This window comes from Numida meleagris, chromosome 26 (assembly GCF_002078875.1).
Source record: "Numida meleagris isolate 19003 breed g44 Domestic line chromosome 26, NumMel1.0, whole genome shotgun sequence".
Lineage (NCBI taxonomy): Eukaryota > Metazoa > Chordata > Aves > Galliformes > Numididae > Numida > Numida meleagris.
In genome coordinates, this window is record NC_034434.1 from 2369872 (window position 1) to 2384605 (window position 14734).

General features: G+C 56.1%; 1 long non-coding RNA gene across 1 annotated transcript in view; it reads left to right on the forward strand.

The window, feature by feature from the left end:
* Positions 1–13241, forward strand: part of LOC110388527 — a 17736-nt gene extending 4495 nt beyond the window's left edge. Inside the window, exons 2-3 of the long non-coding RNA XR_002432899.1 lie at positions 356–9616; positions 9987–13241. This is a non-coding gene — a long non-coding RNA (uncharacterized LOC110388527). The remainder of the gene's footprint in view (positions 1–355; positions 9617–9986) is intronic.

A 14734-nucleotide genomic window follows, 5' to 3' on the forward strand; every position in this document is an offset into this window, starting at 1 on the left:
CCATCCACCCCGGTCCCTGCACGTGATTGATGAGCGGCTCCTGCCCTGCAATGGCTGTGGCAGCAGCTTGGCTTGTTCAAGGGCTTTGGGGAATGCCTGCCTGTCTTCAGGCTCCGCTTTTTTTTGGTTTTAAGTCTTCCTGCTCCGCGTGGGAAGGCCAGAGGGTCGATGTGTGGGGGAAATGAGGCTTTCCTTAACGAGCAAGGAGGCTTTAACACCTTCAGACTCCTCCAGGACTCGGCTGTAGCTCAGTGCAGCTCGGTGCTCCCCGTGTTTTCAGCGTTGCTTTTTTTTGTGTGCTCAAGCTGGTGGCATCCATTTAACCCCAAAACCACTCTGATTGCTCTTGCCACAGCCAGCACGGGAGGAGGCTGGAGCTCTGCAACGTGCCTGGTGACAGTGGTGACGATGGTGACAATAGTGACAACAGTGACACGCCCAGGATCCCTGGGGAGCCACCCAGATGGATTCGTGCTTGGAAAACTGATGCTGCAGCCTTCCTGATGGATTTCTTGGACCACAGAGTTCCCAGTGAATGCAAGACAGTTGGTTTTCTCTTCTTATTATTATTTATTATGATCATTATCCCTCCCCTTCCCAACTGGCTGAGGCCACAGCCAAGCCATAGGATGCTTGCTACAGGCTGACAGCTCAGAACAGCAAGAGCACTGGGGGGAGCACCCCAGAACAACATATAAAGGCCGGGGGGGCTGCACAGAGCTGGGGGAGACCCAGCATTATCTCTGCTGATGAGCACCCTGTGGGACTCTCATTGGAGCCGTGTGGATGAGGGATGCTCCATCACCTCTCTCTGCATGCCAGATCGGAGCATGCACCCCTCAGGTTCCGGAGCTGAGCACCCCAAGGAGGGGGGGACCCATGCTTGGTGCTGCTGCCAGCGCCTGTTTATGCGTTTTATCCAATTACTGCTTAATGCAAAATGCATAAGGAGCCCTTGGAGCAGGGACAGAAACCCTCAGCTCAGCTTTGTGCTGCTTGTCGGCGGAGCTGACCCTGTAGGACAATTTCCAGTCTCAGCTGAATGACTTCATGAGAAGATTTCTGCTTTTTCTTTTTTCTCTTCTTCTACTTCTTCTTTTTTTTTTTTTTAAAATTTCCCAACCAGTCGCTGGTTAATTTTTGCTCTGATTTAGGAACAAAACCCGTGGCTGGAGGCTGAATTTGCTCCACTTCAGCAACCCCCTCCCCACCCCCACTGCTGCATCTCAGCCAGGCTTCTGCTGCTGGATTAACAGATTTTTGTGCTGGGGTTTGGGGCTGCTTTTAAGACGGGTCTCGAGCTCACCCCCCTCGAACACCAAAAATCACTGGGGGGGGTCTTTGAGAAGCTCACAGCACAGCGGTGCCGCGGTTCCTGGCTGGCTCTGACCTGAGATGGGAAAGGAGCAGCCACACGGCCCTGCTGTGCTGTGGCTTTTGAGGTTTCGGAGCATTAAGGCAACAAATTGTCCATTTAAGTGAAACCCACCCTGCAGGCCGGCTCCCGGAGAAGCCCCAGATCCCGAGCCAAAACCCGAGAGCGCGGCGGGAGAGAAATCCATCCTGATTAGAGGAAATAAAGCAAAACTCCAAAGCTCTCTTTCCCCTTCTTCCCTTGGCAAATTCCCCTTTTGGCTCAGGTTTTCACATTCTTGCTTCTGAAGCAGACTGAGAGATGGGGATGGATCACAGCTTTCCTTGCCCCATCCAGCTGGGTCCGGGGCTGGATGCAGGACCCCCATCCCTCCCTCGCTCCCATTGCCATGCGCCGTGCGAGCTGATGAACCGCAGAACCCTTTGCTCGCCCAGCAAGGAATGTTTCCATCCTAATTGGATTTGAGCTCCGTATTTCTGCAGCTTTTGTGCTCCTTGTTTTGTTATTTATAGGAAACATCTGCCGGCACGGTGGGCAGGGGTCGGGCCGCGGGGCTGGGACAGGTTTGTCCCCATTCAGCGGGGACACGATGGCGTGGGGGGGGTCAGGTGCGTGACAGAGGCACTGCCCCTTGGTGGGATGCTGGGACTGGGGAGAAACACCGGTTGAACTGGAAGAAGTAGTGGCTGGGATGGGTTGTATGAGTGACTGTGCCCAAGGGCAGGGTAAAAACCATAATGGTGTGGAAAAAATTAGGTAAATCTTGGCTGCTACAGCGCTCCCAGGAAGGCAGCAGCTTCCTCTGCCCAGATGGGCTGGGAAAGGGCAGGGTTGTATTTCCAGGTAGGCAGCAGAGCCGCAGGATGAGGTGTCGTAATGCTGACGAAGCTGGTTATTAGAGCTGTGATTAACCTCGGTAATTAATCTCAGGGATTGAATGTGGCGGAGGTCAACGTTTTCAGAGCTATTTGGGAGACGGGGTGATGTAATTGCTTCGGAGAAACAAACTCCCTCCATCCTGTGCCCTTCTGCTTCTCTGTTATGTATCTGGGGGAGCCCTGCCTGGCCCCGCATGGTCTTTGAGGTCCCTCCCAACCTCAGCTCTGTGATTCTATGACCATTCCTAATTTCAAGGGGCTGAGCCTGAAGGGCTCTCTGCCCACGGCATCAGTGCAGCCAAAGCCTCTCGCTCCCTTTCTGTGCGCATCGGGGCTGGACTGGGACGTGGGATGGGGCCAGCTGCAAACCGCCACCCCCCCCCTGCACAGCCCCAGCTGCAGGACTGCTGCTGCCATCGCCTCCCTGGGTGGGAACAAGGAGGGAACAGCACCAGGGCGGTGGGTTACACAGAGAAGATCATGGATTTACGGCAGCTGGGAATCAGCTGCATCCTTCCCGGTGCTTTGTTAAGGGCAATGTGTGGGCATCTTTCTGCAAGCTTAGCCCCGTGCATGACAGCAGGAGGGGCAGAACTGGGTGCTGCAATGTTTCCTTGATGCAAACCCGTTTGGTTTTGCATGGCTCCGGCCGTGGTTTCCCTCCCAGTGTTGGGCAGTGCCCGTTCGGTGCGATGCACAGTGCTATGGGGATGCCTTTATCTGCACCACAAGGTGCTGCTGCTAAAAGGAGAGCTCAGATCCTGAACAAAGGATTGGCTGCTGATAGCAAAGTGATTTACAGCGAGGCTTAGGGCAGCCAGCTCCAGGAGTGCTTTTACATGACGTTCTAATGGTTATTAATTTGTCTGGTATTTACTGTAATGCTATTAATCCTGATAGGCTTGTTGGATACTTAATGCAAATATTTTAAGTGCTTCTGTGGGATTTTTTTTTTCCCTGGAATGGCGTGTTAGGATGCACAGCCCGCATGCAAGCTCCTGTTTTGATGTAGTTGTCCCAAATTTTCCCCATTGCACAGGGCATCACCCCATCCCCACATCGTGGACCCCCTGTCCCCAGGGCTGTCCCATGTCCCTGCCTTCTCCATGCAGTGCAGGCTTCAAATTCCTCTCCTTTACAGCTCCAAACATCTTTCATCTCCCATTCTTTGCAAAAGGCATCAAATTGCCCGTGTCCCAGGCTGGCTGCCCCACGCTGGCTCTGCCTCACCCTGCACTCCCATGGGTGATTCCTTTAATTTCTCCCTCGCTTTGATTCCTCTCTTTATTGTCGCTCGCTGGCAAGCTGAGCTGCAGCCATGTGTTTCTGTTTAGGTGGCCCTGACAGATTGAGGTTTGCAGCCTTCGCGGTGGGAAACGCGGCTCCAAAATCCTGGAAACGTGTGAAGGTTGCAATCCGATTCCGGCTGCTTTCCCCGCTCCCCTCCTCCCCATCCAAAAAGCACAGCTGATGCCAAAGGGAGTGTGGGGGGGTGGGGGGGAAGAGGGGAAGAAAAAACTCCAAACCTCCCAGGGAAACTGGAAATATATGTAGGACTCGATCCAAAGATTGATGGAATAAATCACAGCCTGGGACTGTGAGAGCAGCAGGTTGCTTTGGAGGGAGCTGTTCCTGGCTTCTGGCTGCTGAGAGTGAGATCAGGGGGGTCCGGGCTGCTCCTCCAGCACTGGTGCCCCGAATCCCAGGGGAGGAACGGCTCCAATGGTTGCTTCAATCCATCAGTGTACATGTCTCCTACGTGCAGCTCTCCAATGGGTTTTCAGCCTGGTGCAGGCCAGCAGAGCTGCTGGATGGTTTGCTGCCTGCGGGAGGATGGTGCTGTGTTGGGGATGCTGTGGAAGGAGCCCGGTGACAGCCCCGGTGCACAGGGGGCCCGACAGCATCCCCACTGCCCTCAGTCCCTTCCTGCATGCAGCATCACACCGCGGTTGGGCTGGTGCTGGTGGGGCTGCTGCAGACAAAGAGCCCTTTGAAGGCTTTGGAGCTCTGAGTCAAGGGTTGGCCGTGCCCCTGCACCGATGGGTGAGGGCTGGGGCGAGTTTGTCTCAATTGATGGCTTTATCCTTTATTTTCTCTCTCTTTGCTCCGTCTGGAGCTCCACAGCAGAAAGCGAAGCCAGATGGCTGCGATCTCATCAAGCTCACATTGCTCGGGATCGTGGATACCCCGGGGACCCCTGTGTGTGATGTGGGGCTCAGCGGGCACCCGGCGTGTGGCTGCACTGCTGCTGGGGCCGTGGCTTGTAGCCTCCAGTGCTCCTGGACCCTAGGGCTCCCAGCCCCCCTGGCTATGAGAGGTTGAGTGGGATCAGCTCTCGTGACCTTCTCACCAAGCCAAATCTTGGGACTTGGCTCCCAGCGTGGCTGAGCAGCACAGTGATTTCTTTCCCAGCCAAAACAGCCTTTCTGGGAAGGAAGGGGAGAGAGGCACTTTCCACTCATCCCTTCCCATGGTGTTTGGGAAGAGGCGGGTCTGGAAATACCCCCCAGTGTGAGTGCTGCTCGGGTGCAGCCAAGCTGGTGGGCCTCACCATGGGATGTGATGTTTGGGAGAAAGAGGGTTTGCCATCGGGATTGCTGGTGCTGATTGGGTCGCACAAGCGGATGACCTGGGGTAAGCAGCGTGAGGTGACATCATTTTACAATAAAAACATCCAGGGGTGGCTCTGCCTTTTTGTTGTATGATTCCTGATGGGAGCTGAGTGCCTTCCAGTTAAAAGGGGGGCAGAGAGCAGCGTGCTTGTCCCATGGCCAATTTGGAGAGAGCCAGGAGAGCACGATGCCCGTTGTCTGCTCCATGGGCACAGAGCTGAGCTGCACCGGGAACTGGGGAGGGACAAATCCCAGGAGATGGGAGAGAGAGGAGGGATGCTTGGACCTGCTTTGTGCCCGCTGACTCCGGGCATTTCAGCACCGTGCTGCTCCATGCAGATGTTTTGTGACTGCGCTCAGCTTCCAGCGTCTGCTCCCGCTATCAGCCCGGCCCCCCAGGCTCTGCTGGCGGCACATTCCCCTCCAGCGGGGGCCAAGAATAATAACACATCCGCGGCGCAATGCCTGGCTCTCCCCACAACCCCCCAAGTCTTGTGACTGTGGTGGAATGGGGGCCCAAATGCGGTCAGGAGGGAAAAGGTAGGGAGAAGCAGACAGCGGGGCTGGGAAAGGCACGGAGGAGGCAGAGCTGCTGGAAGGATTCAAGGGGGTAGGGAACGGTCAGGAGTATTTATAGGATTCCCATCCGCTCGCATTCAGCATCTCAATGGTGCTGGCTGACTCCTTGCCAGGGACCCCAGGCACCGAGGGGTTAAACATGAAGGATCGGTGATTTTTGGCCTCCGAGTTAAAGTCAGTGTGAAAGCGGGATGTGCAGTGCCAGGGTGGGAGAAATGGACTTGCACAAATAAATAGCCCGGGTCACATGAGTTCCTGGCTCCTTCTGGAGGAGCGGAGTGTTTATCCGAGTGCCTGGAGGCCTGGCCGTGCTTTGTGATGGAGGAGAAGCTGATGTGCAAGGAACCGGGTTTCGGCTGCTGGTGGGAGGTCTCTGGGGGGTGTTTCCCTCTGCTGATGGCTTTGCCTGTGAGTTGGGTCTCGGGGTGCACTCTGCTGGAGCTGGCGGTGCTCAGATCTCGCCCATCCCGGAGGCACTGGTGGGTCCCTGCAGGGGGTGACCCCAGCACCAGGGGTGCTGCCCAGTGCCTTCCTTGCTCCTCACCAGCAGCACCATTTGGGCATCCCTCTGTCCTTTGTTTCACTGCTCATTCCTCCTTCTGAAGTCAAAATCCCCGTGCTCCGGCATCACAGCCGGCATCTAATGGTGATGCCACGCGCATCCCGCCCAGCTGTCCCACAGCCAACGCGGCATGGGGACAGAGCCAAACAGGGCTCAGTGCCTCCTTCGGAGAGCGTCATCCCCTCATCTCTGGCTGCTTCCCCTGGAGCAGTGCCAGCGGTGGGGAGAGCAGTTCTTGGGGCGTGCGCCCTCGTGCCCCAAAGTGCTCTGTGCCCAAATCCCACGAGGGGTATTTATAACACAAAATGGGGCTGCAGCGTTTCCCGGTGCCAGCATCCAGACGGGCAGCGAGCACAGCCCACGGCTGCCCTTTGCTTGGAGCTCTGCTGCCTGATTTGCTCTGCGAAGACAACAGAGAGGTGTTAAGCGCTCATAAACCAAGAACCAACACCGCCCTGCTGCTGCACAGCCACCAACCTGCGCAGTGCTCCCTTCTGCTCTGTGCAAGCTTTTGAGATCCAGGTGCCAAAAAATCTACCATCCTTAATTTTTTTTTTCCCCCCTTTTCTCCGTATTAGAATGAAGCACAACCCCTCAGGTGCATCCGCAACGAGAGGGGCTGTCACTGCTGCACATGATCCCATCCCTGGGCTGGGGATGCAGTGGGACAGCTTTGCCTCCAGCAGCTCTGGGTTGGGCGCTTTGTGCCTGAGGTTCCTTCTTGTAAAGGCACAAAGGCATTTCCATGGGTTTGGGAAGCTGCTTTTCCCTCTAGCAGAGGCAGAAGTCCTATGTGGAGATGCTGGGTTGTTCCCCAGTGGGGTTGCTTTATTCTTTTTGAGGACGTAAGCTCTTTGCTGGAAATATTGGGGCATCCTCAAAGATCCCCATGAGCTCTCCTTCGGGTAGCGCTCCTTTGTAACAGGTTCCTGCGCTGGAAAAGCTGTTTCTTCCCCCGCTCTTATGTGACGGGTGTGATAATAAAGGCCAAATTGATTCGAACCATTTCCTGTAAGTCCTCAGGGAATAAATTCCCCCAATCGATGGTTGCTCCTGGCAGGCCCTGGAAGCTCTGTGCAGCGCTCTGCGGCGACGCTTTGTTGAACCCCCAGCACTTCCCTCTCGTCCCTGTCACTCCTGCTTTGAGCGTGGACCCCAACCCTCCCTGGGCTCTGTTGCTTTGGACACAGCTCTTTGTGATCCAGTGAGCAGGACGAGGCTGGGATTTGGGTACCACCAGGTGCAGGCCCTGCCGTGGCCTCTCCACCCCCAGCACATGGCACAAAGTGTCCGATTTTGGGGACAGATTGACTGGGATAGGCGCAGGGCTTTGGCTGTCTTGGCCGAAGGGCTTTCCCATGCAATTTCTGCTTTCTGCCCTGCAGTTCCCCCCACCCATGGCACAGCTTTCTCTGCTCTGGACCCCTTTCTGAGCTCACTGCTGGGAGCCCAGCACTTCCACACATTTGTCACCCACGGGACGCGGCTCTCTCCTGCTGTCTCGGGGGCTGCTGGACAATGATTTCTCGCCTTCACCTTCTCACCAGCTCTGCGGATGGTGTTTGCTAAGTGTATTTTAATGCGTTCACCTTTCACCTCCTGCCTAGACCTGCATTGATCCAAAAATGGATCGGGGGAGGTGACAGAGCTGCAGCCACCCCGCGTTCAGCAAGGGGAGGTCCCTGCATCTCATCCATGCTGGAATTGGGGCCACGAGCCCCGAAATGCAGAGAATGGAAATGCTGAAAGTGGTGCAGCAGAAATTTGGGAGAGGATTTGGGTACCCCACTCCCACAACGGTGTCCTGTTGGCAGAATGATGTTTACCACCATTGCAGCCCAGAGCTGATGACAGTGCGTGGTGCAAGCAGGTCCTGCTGGCTGCTTTCCTATGCAGCACTGAGGCTGAATTTGTGAACTGGTGCAGAAATGCAGAAGTTGGTGCACAGCTGCAGGTGCAGGAAGCTTCTTTCTGCCTCAAACGTGGGAAAATCAGTGCGGTCCCACTGTGATCCTGCAATGTGCTGGGCATGGGGTTGTCACCCTGTAGCAGCACAGGGAGCGATGCAGCCCCTGGGAGGGTGATTCTATCGCTGCTGAGCGAGAAACATCTGCAAGCAGCGAGCACAGCCTGGGGAGATGGGACATGCTGACCTGCAGATGGGAACGATGGGAGGTAGGAGGTAAATCTGAGCTATCCCAGCTGCTGCCTGCCAGGCCTTGCTCATGTCACAGGGAGAAGGCATTTCTTTAGGGGAGAGGGGGTGATTTCGCATCTGAACTCTGTGCTGTCTGCAGAGGCACCAGCACAGGCTCTTTCTATGAGTTATTGCCTCCGGGTCGTCTCCAGCCCAGACAGCACAGCAGTTCGGGACCCCCCCACCTCCTCCAAGGAGCACCCACTTGTCCCCAGCTCTTCTTCTCTCCATGGGGCAGAGGAGGTTGAAGTGCTGCTGGAGCATCCAGGCCAGGCAGAGGGGGCTGCATCCCAGGGAACGCGGGCAGCATGGGACAGAGCCAAACCATGGGGTCACTTGTGCAAAGGCAGCGTCAGAGGGCGGAGAGGATTAAAGTTTAATCAAAATGTTCTTCCCCCCTCCCCCCCCCCCAACTATTTTTTTGGTTGTAAACAGGAAGCTGAGGTTTCACTTCACCCCAAATCTTTGCGGAACGTGCCTGTTTTTATAGCAGCTTTTATTTATCTGTTTCTTCCCCTCACTGGGAACCAGAGAGCTTGCAGCTGACGGAAAGCAGGGGAGGTGTTGGCTGCTAAAACCCAAAACCCCCAAATATCTGCGGTGCCTTTCACAGAAAAACCCAAACCTCCTCCTCCCAACGGAGGGAACAGAGATGGAAAATGGGATAATGTTTCCCCCCGTTCCCGTTGTCCCTGTGCTGGACTTTGTTTGAGAGGAGGCGATGATTTACCCTGGGGCCGGGGGGGGGTTGATTTGCAGAGCAGTAAAACCCAGCAGCATTGTCTCCATCACAGGTTGGGGCTGTTTATTTTTTCCCTTGGAAAAGCCGTATCCGTTATCTTCCTTCCGGTAAAAATCCCATCCCAGCAGATAAAAGCTCCTCACAGCTCCCGGGGGGGTTTTGTGCCGTGCTCGGGGCTGTGTCCACCCCCAGCCCTGCTCACCTGCATCCACTGAGGGGGTGGGAGGTGGGGAGGAAGCCAGGTGTGGTGGAGCTTAATTGGTTTTAAATTAATGTGGAGGAGGAAGCTGAAAGGTGCAGGCAGTGTTCTTGGTTTCCTTGGGAAGTGCTTGCTGCTGCTGGGGGCCAGGGAGAGGTCTGTGGGTTCATTCCAATTAGGGGTAACAAAGCTGTGTTTTCCTTTCCCCTTGGTCCTAGCAAAGCACTGAACCTGCTGTGGGTCCAGGTGAGCTCTCTCCCAAAGGGAACATCCCATGAGAGCTGTGGCTGAAGCTCGGAGCGGGTGGGAGAGCAGAGCCAGGAGCCCCATGGGCGCAGCAGGTATGGAGCAGGGTGCTGGGTGTCAGCGAGGAGGGGAAGAAACGACAACTAGAATTGTATAGAACTCCTATGAGCTCTGCCTTGATGCTTCTGGGACAGGACCTCACCGCTGCCTTGCTCCATCTCGTTGGGTAAGGCTGCGCCGGGTGTGCCCAAAGCCTCAGGGTGTGCAGGATCAGGGCTTGGGGACACACGGAGGTGGTGGGGATGTTCCCATGCTCTTCCCTGCTCCGGATGTAAACCAGGAGCTGGGGAAGAGGAGGGCTTTGCTCAGCTGCCAGCAGAGGGGAAGCAGGTGGGGACGTGGTGTTTGATGGGCTGACGTGGGGTGGTGTCAGCCTTGGGGACGGACAAACAGACAGATCCCACAGCTTGGGGGTCTGGGAGCCAAAGTGACAGCAGCTGCAGGGCTGGGGGGCAGCGGCGTGAATCCTTCCTTCAAGACACCTCATTTCCAGCCCCAGCATCACTCCTTTTTTTTTTTTTTTTTGCATGTGTCAGCAAGAGCCGGCGGGGCCATGCCGCTGTCACATCCCCACACGCTGTCCCCGTGCACATCGAGCAGCTGGAGACGTTTTAATTAACAAAATCCCAGCGTCGCATCGTGGTGCCGGATTGAAGAGGCAGCGCAGGGAGCGAGCGGCTGCTTCCCTGCTGCTGTGCCCAGGAAGGACCCACGTCCCCAGCAAGCAGCTGAAGGTCACACAGATGGGGTAGTTTGGTTTGGGTTTTTTTGTCCCTTGAGTCATTTTCCATTTGATTAAGGGAAGAGATGCGTGGCAGTGGGCACTGGGAAATCTCAGGCCCTGTCTGGAGAAGGATTGCAACTTGCAGCACGTGCGCATGGATGATGCTCCTTTGTTCTCCAGCCATTTGTCGGGGGGAGAGGAGCCAAGGGGCTGGGCAGGGATTTCTCAATCCCAGTGAAAATCTTGAGGTCAATTTTGAGTCCCTGCTGCAAGAGGAACACAAACCCATGTGGAATGCGTTTGGGTTGGAGCTCTGTTACCAGCATGAAACCCAACCACATTTCAGCAGGACCTGAGCATTCCCCCTCTCATCTATTTATCCAGTGCAAACTCATCAAGCCCCCTATTTCTGATGCCATTCGTTTAACCAAAAAGCAAACCGATTCACCTGGTGGATGAAACATTTTCTGGATAAGGACCCTCCTTTCCCCTTTATTTTGCTCCACGCTGGCCAGCTGCTGGGCTTTGCGAAGCGATTTGCTATGACCGAATGCTACGCAGCTGTTTCTCACTATGGAATTCTTCAGAGGTGGATTATTTGTCACTCCTCCAGCTTAATAATAATAATCCGTTAATGCATTTTTTTGTCATCCTTTGAGGGAAGAAAACGCTCCCATGTGTTTTTACGGCGGCGGTGCTTTTCCATGCACGCACATAGAGCTCCATCTCCCTCAGACAGCTCCCTCGGTGCTGAATATGAAGTCTTAAAATATGACAGCCTGGGTGGGGAGTGTCTTAAAACCACTGCATTAACAGGCGTGGAAAAGAGATGGAAGAGGGAAGGGAAAAGTGAATGTTTCCGACATGCCGGTGGCCGTGGAGGCCCCTGCTCCCTTTGTGCTCTCTGGGAAACTTGTGAAAATATTAGTTCTCCATCAGCGCTGGATCACGGCCGTCCCATGGGCTGGGGGGGGGGGGGGGGGTTGGGGGTTGGCTCTGCACAGCACAGCTGGAGGGTGGCAGGCAGATGCGTGCATCCTGCTCCAGATGTGCGGTGTGAAGCTGCTCCTCTCAGGGCTGGGCGCAGAGCAGCGCACGCAGAGATGGGGCGTCTCACTCGGGTCGGTTGTTTCTGCCCTTGCTGTGGTTGCTCTGAGCCAGGCAAGGGCTGAGGACGAAGGCTTTACCCACCCCTTGCCATAGGATGCTGCATGCTCCAGCCCGTGGACTGCAGCAGCCGCAGCGCTGTGTGATTGCAGCCTGGCCAAACCCCTCCCTGCGAGCCCAGCAGCGGCGGCGAGGTGGGGAGCACACACAGAGTCAAGGTGAGTGGGGAAGGCTGAGCAGTTTGCATCGTGCCCTGGGAAACTCTTGGACGTCGACAGGGTTGGACATAGCCCATCAGAGAGTGGAGGAGCAGTGTGTGCTCAGCGTGGTTCTGCTCCGGGCACGTGGCCAACGTTGTCCCCGTGCGCTCTCCATGTGGCCGCATCCAAACTCTGCATCCCAGCTGCCCACACTGGGGACCTGCTACGATCAGCACCAGATCAGCCTCACACCCAGAACCCCGCAGCCAGAATGCTGAGGTTCCCAGGTCTCAATGGAAGCCCTCCCTTGAGTTGGCCAACCTTACCCTGAGCTTGGCCACAAGTTTTTGTGCTCGACCTTCTGCAAACCTCCCAGCCCTGTGCCCCATTTCACCCCCCAGCACCTGCACTTTCCATCCCTATAGGCAGCGAGGATGCAAGTGGTTAAACTTTGGAGATGCTGCTGGGATCAAGGGAGGGCAGGGGGCTGTGGAAACCCCATAGGTGGTCAGCGCTGAAACTCTGTGATGCGCAGCTTCAAATGAAGGCTCAGATCCACTGAAATGCAACCTGCTGGGAGCGAGTTCAGCGCAGAGCAACGTCGGTGCCAAAATTCGGACAACTTGCTGTGCTTCAAGGAAATTAAAAAGCCCTTTCTGCTGTTTTTGCTTACCCAAACGCTGGCAGCCTCAGCTGACCCGGCACACCGAAGGAATCGGCGTTCTGAGCAGGATCAGGCTTGGATTTGCTTCTTACAGCTTCCTGTCCTGATGAGAAAGGCAAAGTTATTTTGGGAACGTCATGAATGAAAACCGAGAGGTGACCGAGGCAGCAGCGGGGTGGGGGGGGGGCAGCCAGAACCAACACTTCCCCTACCCACAGAAGATGCTCTGGAGGCTGTTCGCTTTTGATTCCTTCTCCCCAGTGCAATGAGGAGCAATTATGCTTTCCATAAAAGACTCCTTTTAGGGGACACGTAGGGACTTCAAAGAAAGGCCAGGTCTCCCTGGGGAACAAAGCTGTCGTTTGAGTGATTCTGGGGTGATGAAAAGCGTCTGCCTGCTGATGCCCAGCCCTCTGCTCCCACCCAGGGTTGGTTCAAAGCGAGCAGCCATGGAGGAAGGTGCATTCCATTCCGGGATCCCATGCTGCAGGACCCTGCCCCAGCCGGGACCTGGAGCTCCAATGCTCACCTGGCACTGCCCATAGGGCTGAGCAGCATTTTGGGGCTCGCTCCTTGCAAACAGGAGCTGCTTCCCAGCTGCTGCTATGGCTGTAGGTGGGATGCTGGGCTCAGGGCACAGGGAACGACCCCGTACCCTAACACTGCAGCAGCCTCGTGGGGAAGCAGCCTGGTTTCCCAAGCTCTCAGCACCCAATTACCAGCAGCCCCATGGGATGCAGTGCACTGAAAGGATCCCCATTTCATCCCTCTCATGCGGAAGGAAAGCACAAAGAAGCTACACAAGCACCAGAAGCTTTGCTGGAGCCACCTGGGGCTGTGCTACCCCACGCAAAGATGGGAGGGAGCTGGGTTGCAAAGAGGCAGAAGGCACCAGAAAAACGCTCTGGTTTCGGGTGTCCTGAGCGCTGCCGATCTGATCTTATCTCCAGCTCTGGGCAGGGGTTATCTCTGCTCCTTGTGATGAAAGCATTGCCAGAGACAGTGCTGGCAGGGGGAGGGCCAGGTGGGTGCCATTCAGTAACACAAGCGTCCACCTTTACTTGGGACAAAGGCAGCCCCGAGGTGCAGAAAGACCCTGTCCCACCTTGTGTCCCTGTCCCAATTGTCCCCCCGCATCCCCACGTTGGGTGCTGGACACCTCTGCTCCCCCACCCCAGCTCCCCATTGCTTTTGTACTGATGACCTGCAGCCTCCGCCTGCCAGCCTCTCCAAGCTGGAATCTCCAGCTTCTGGATTCAGCCACCTCCGCATTTTGGTTGGATTTCAGAGCCCAACATACTTTCTCAGGACCCATTTTTCTCCCACTTCGCTCTGTCCCATCTCAACCCAGCGTTAGCAGTTTGCAGAGCTGAGGCTGTGAGTAGAAGCCTGGACGTGGTGGGGGATCAGGCAACGAGGGGCTGGGATGCAAATCTTGGCAGAAACCCTCTCTAAGGTTTTCTGGCTCCCAGCGATGCTGCAATCTGCTAATTGACTGCACGCAGCCCTGGCTGAGCGCTGACTTCCAGCTTGTGCATCGCTCAGCACAGCCACACGGATGCGTGGGATGCGCAGCATCCTTGTGTCACGTTTGTGGGGAACAATGGGGATGCTGAGCAAAGCCAGCCCTACATGGGGACACCACAGGCATCACTCTGTTGCCCCCCCCCTCCCGTCCCCATAGCAGCTGCACAGATTCATTTCCCTGGCAAATGAACAGCGGGGAAGGGGGCAAATAATGCTGGAGCCCAGGTGGCCCCTCTCACTGCCCAGTCCCAATGGGATGCTGGCGGGGGGACGGGGAGGGAAAGGGGGAATGAGCGGTCTGGGAGTGCTCGCTGGTGGGGATTAAAGGCTCAATCTTGAGATGAGAGAAGGAAATGAGAATTAAATCAGTTTCTAGCGCCTGCTCGATGTTTGGGGGAGGATTTATGGCTGGGGTCGGGACGGCAGCGCAGCTGGCGAGGGGACCCTGCAATGAGGGAGGGTTTGGGGGGCAGTGGGGGTCAGGGCCCCTCCTTGTTCCCACAGCGTAGGGCAGCACTGGCCCATGCTGGGTTCCTAAGGGTGCAGGGTATTGTGGGGGGACAGGGATGCCCTGAGGCTGCACCATGGGGGAGTCTGGGGGGGCTGAATCCCAGGGCATGAACACTGTAGGAGCAACGAGACAGAGCCCTTCACCTGCTGCCCTCTCCTTTCACACCTTCCCTGTGCTCCCAGCAGCTGCGTGTGTCAGAGCAGTGTTGGGGCCCCCCACTCCCTCCCTCCCCAAACCCCACCTTGCCCAGCCCTTCCTGACCCCCATCCATCACTTTTCTCTGCCTCCATCTCCTTTTTGTCCCACTCTCCCCTTTCCTTTTATTTTCCCTGCCACCCATCATTTACCACGCGGAATGCTGAGCTGAAAGAGCCTCATCCACCCCACTGCCAATGGGGCAGGGACCCGGTCATTGCCGTGCCCCCACCAGCAATGGGGTGGCAATGGGGTGCCTGGCAGGAGCTGCCTGTAAAACGAAGAAAGTTAATCATGGAGCTAATTGAAACCAGCGGCCCTGGCGTGTTCCGAGCGGAGGGGAGGAAGGAAGGGGG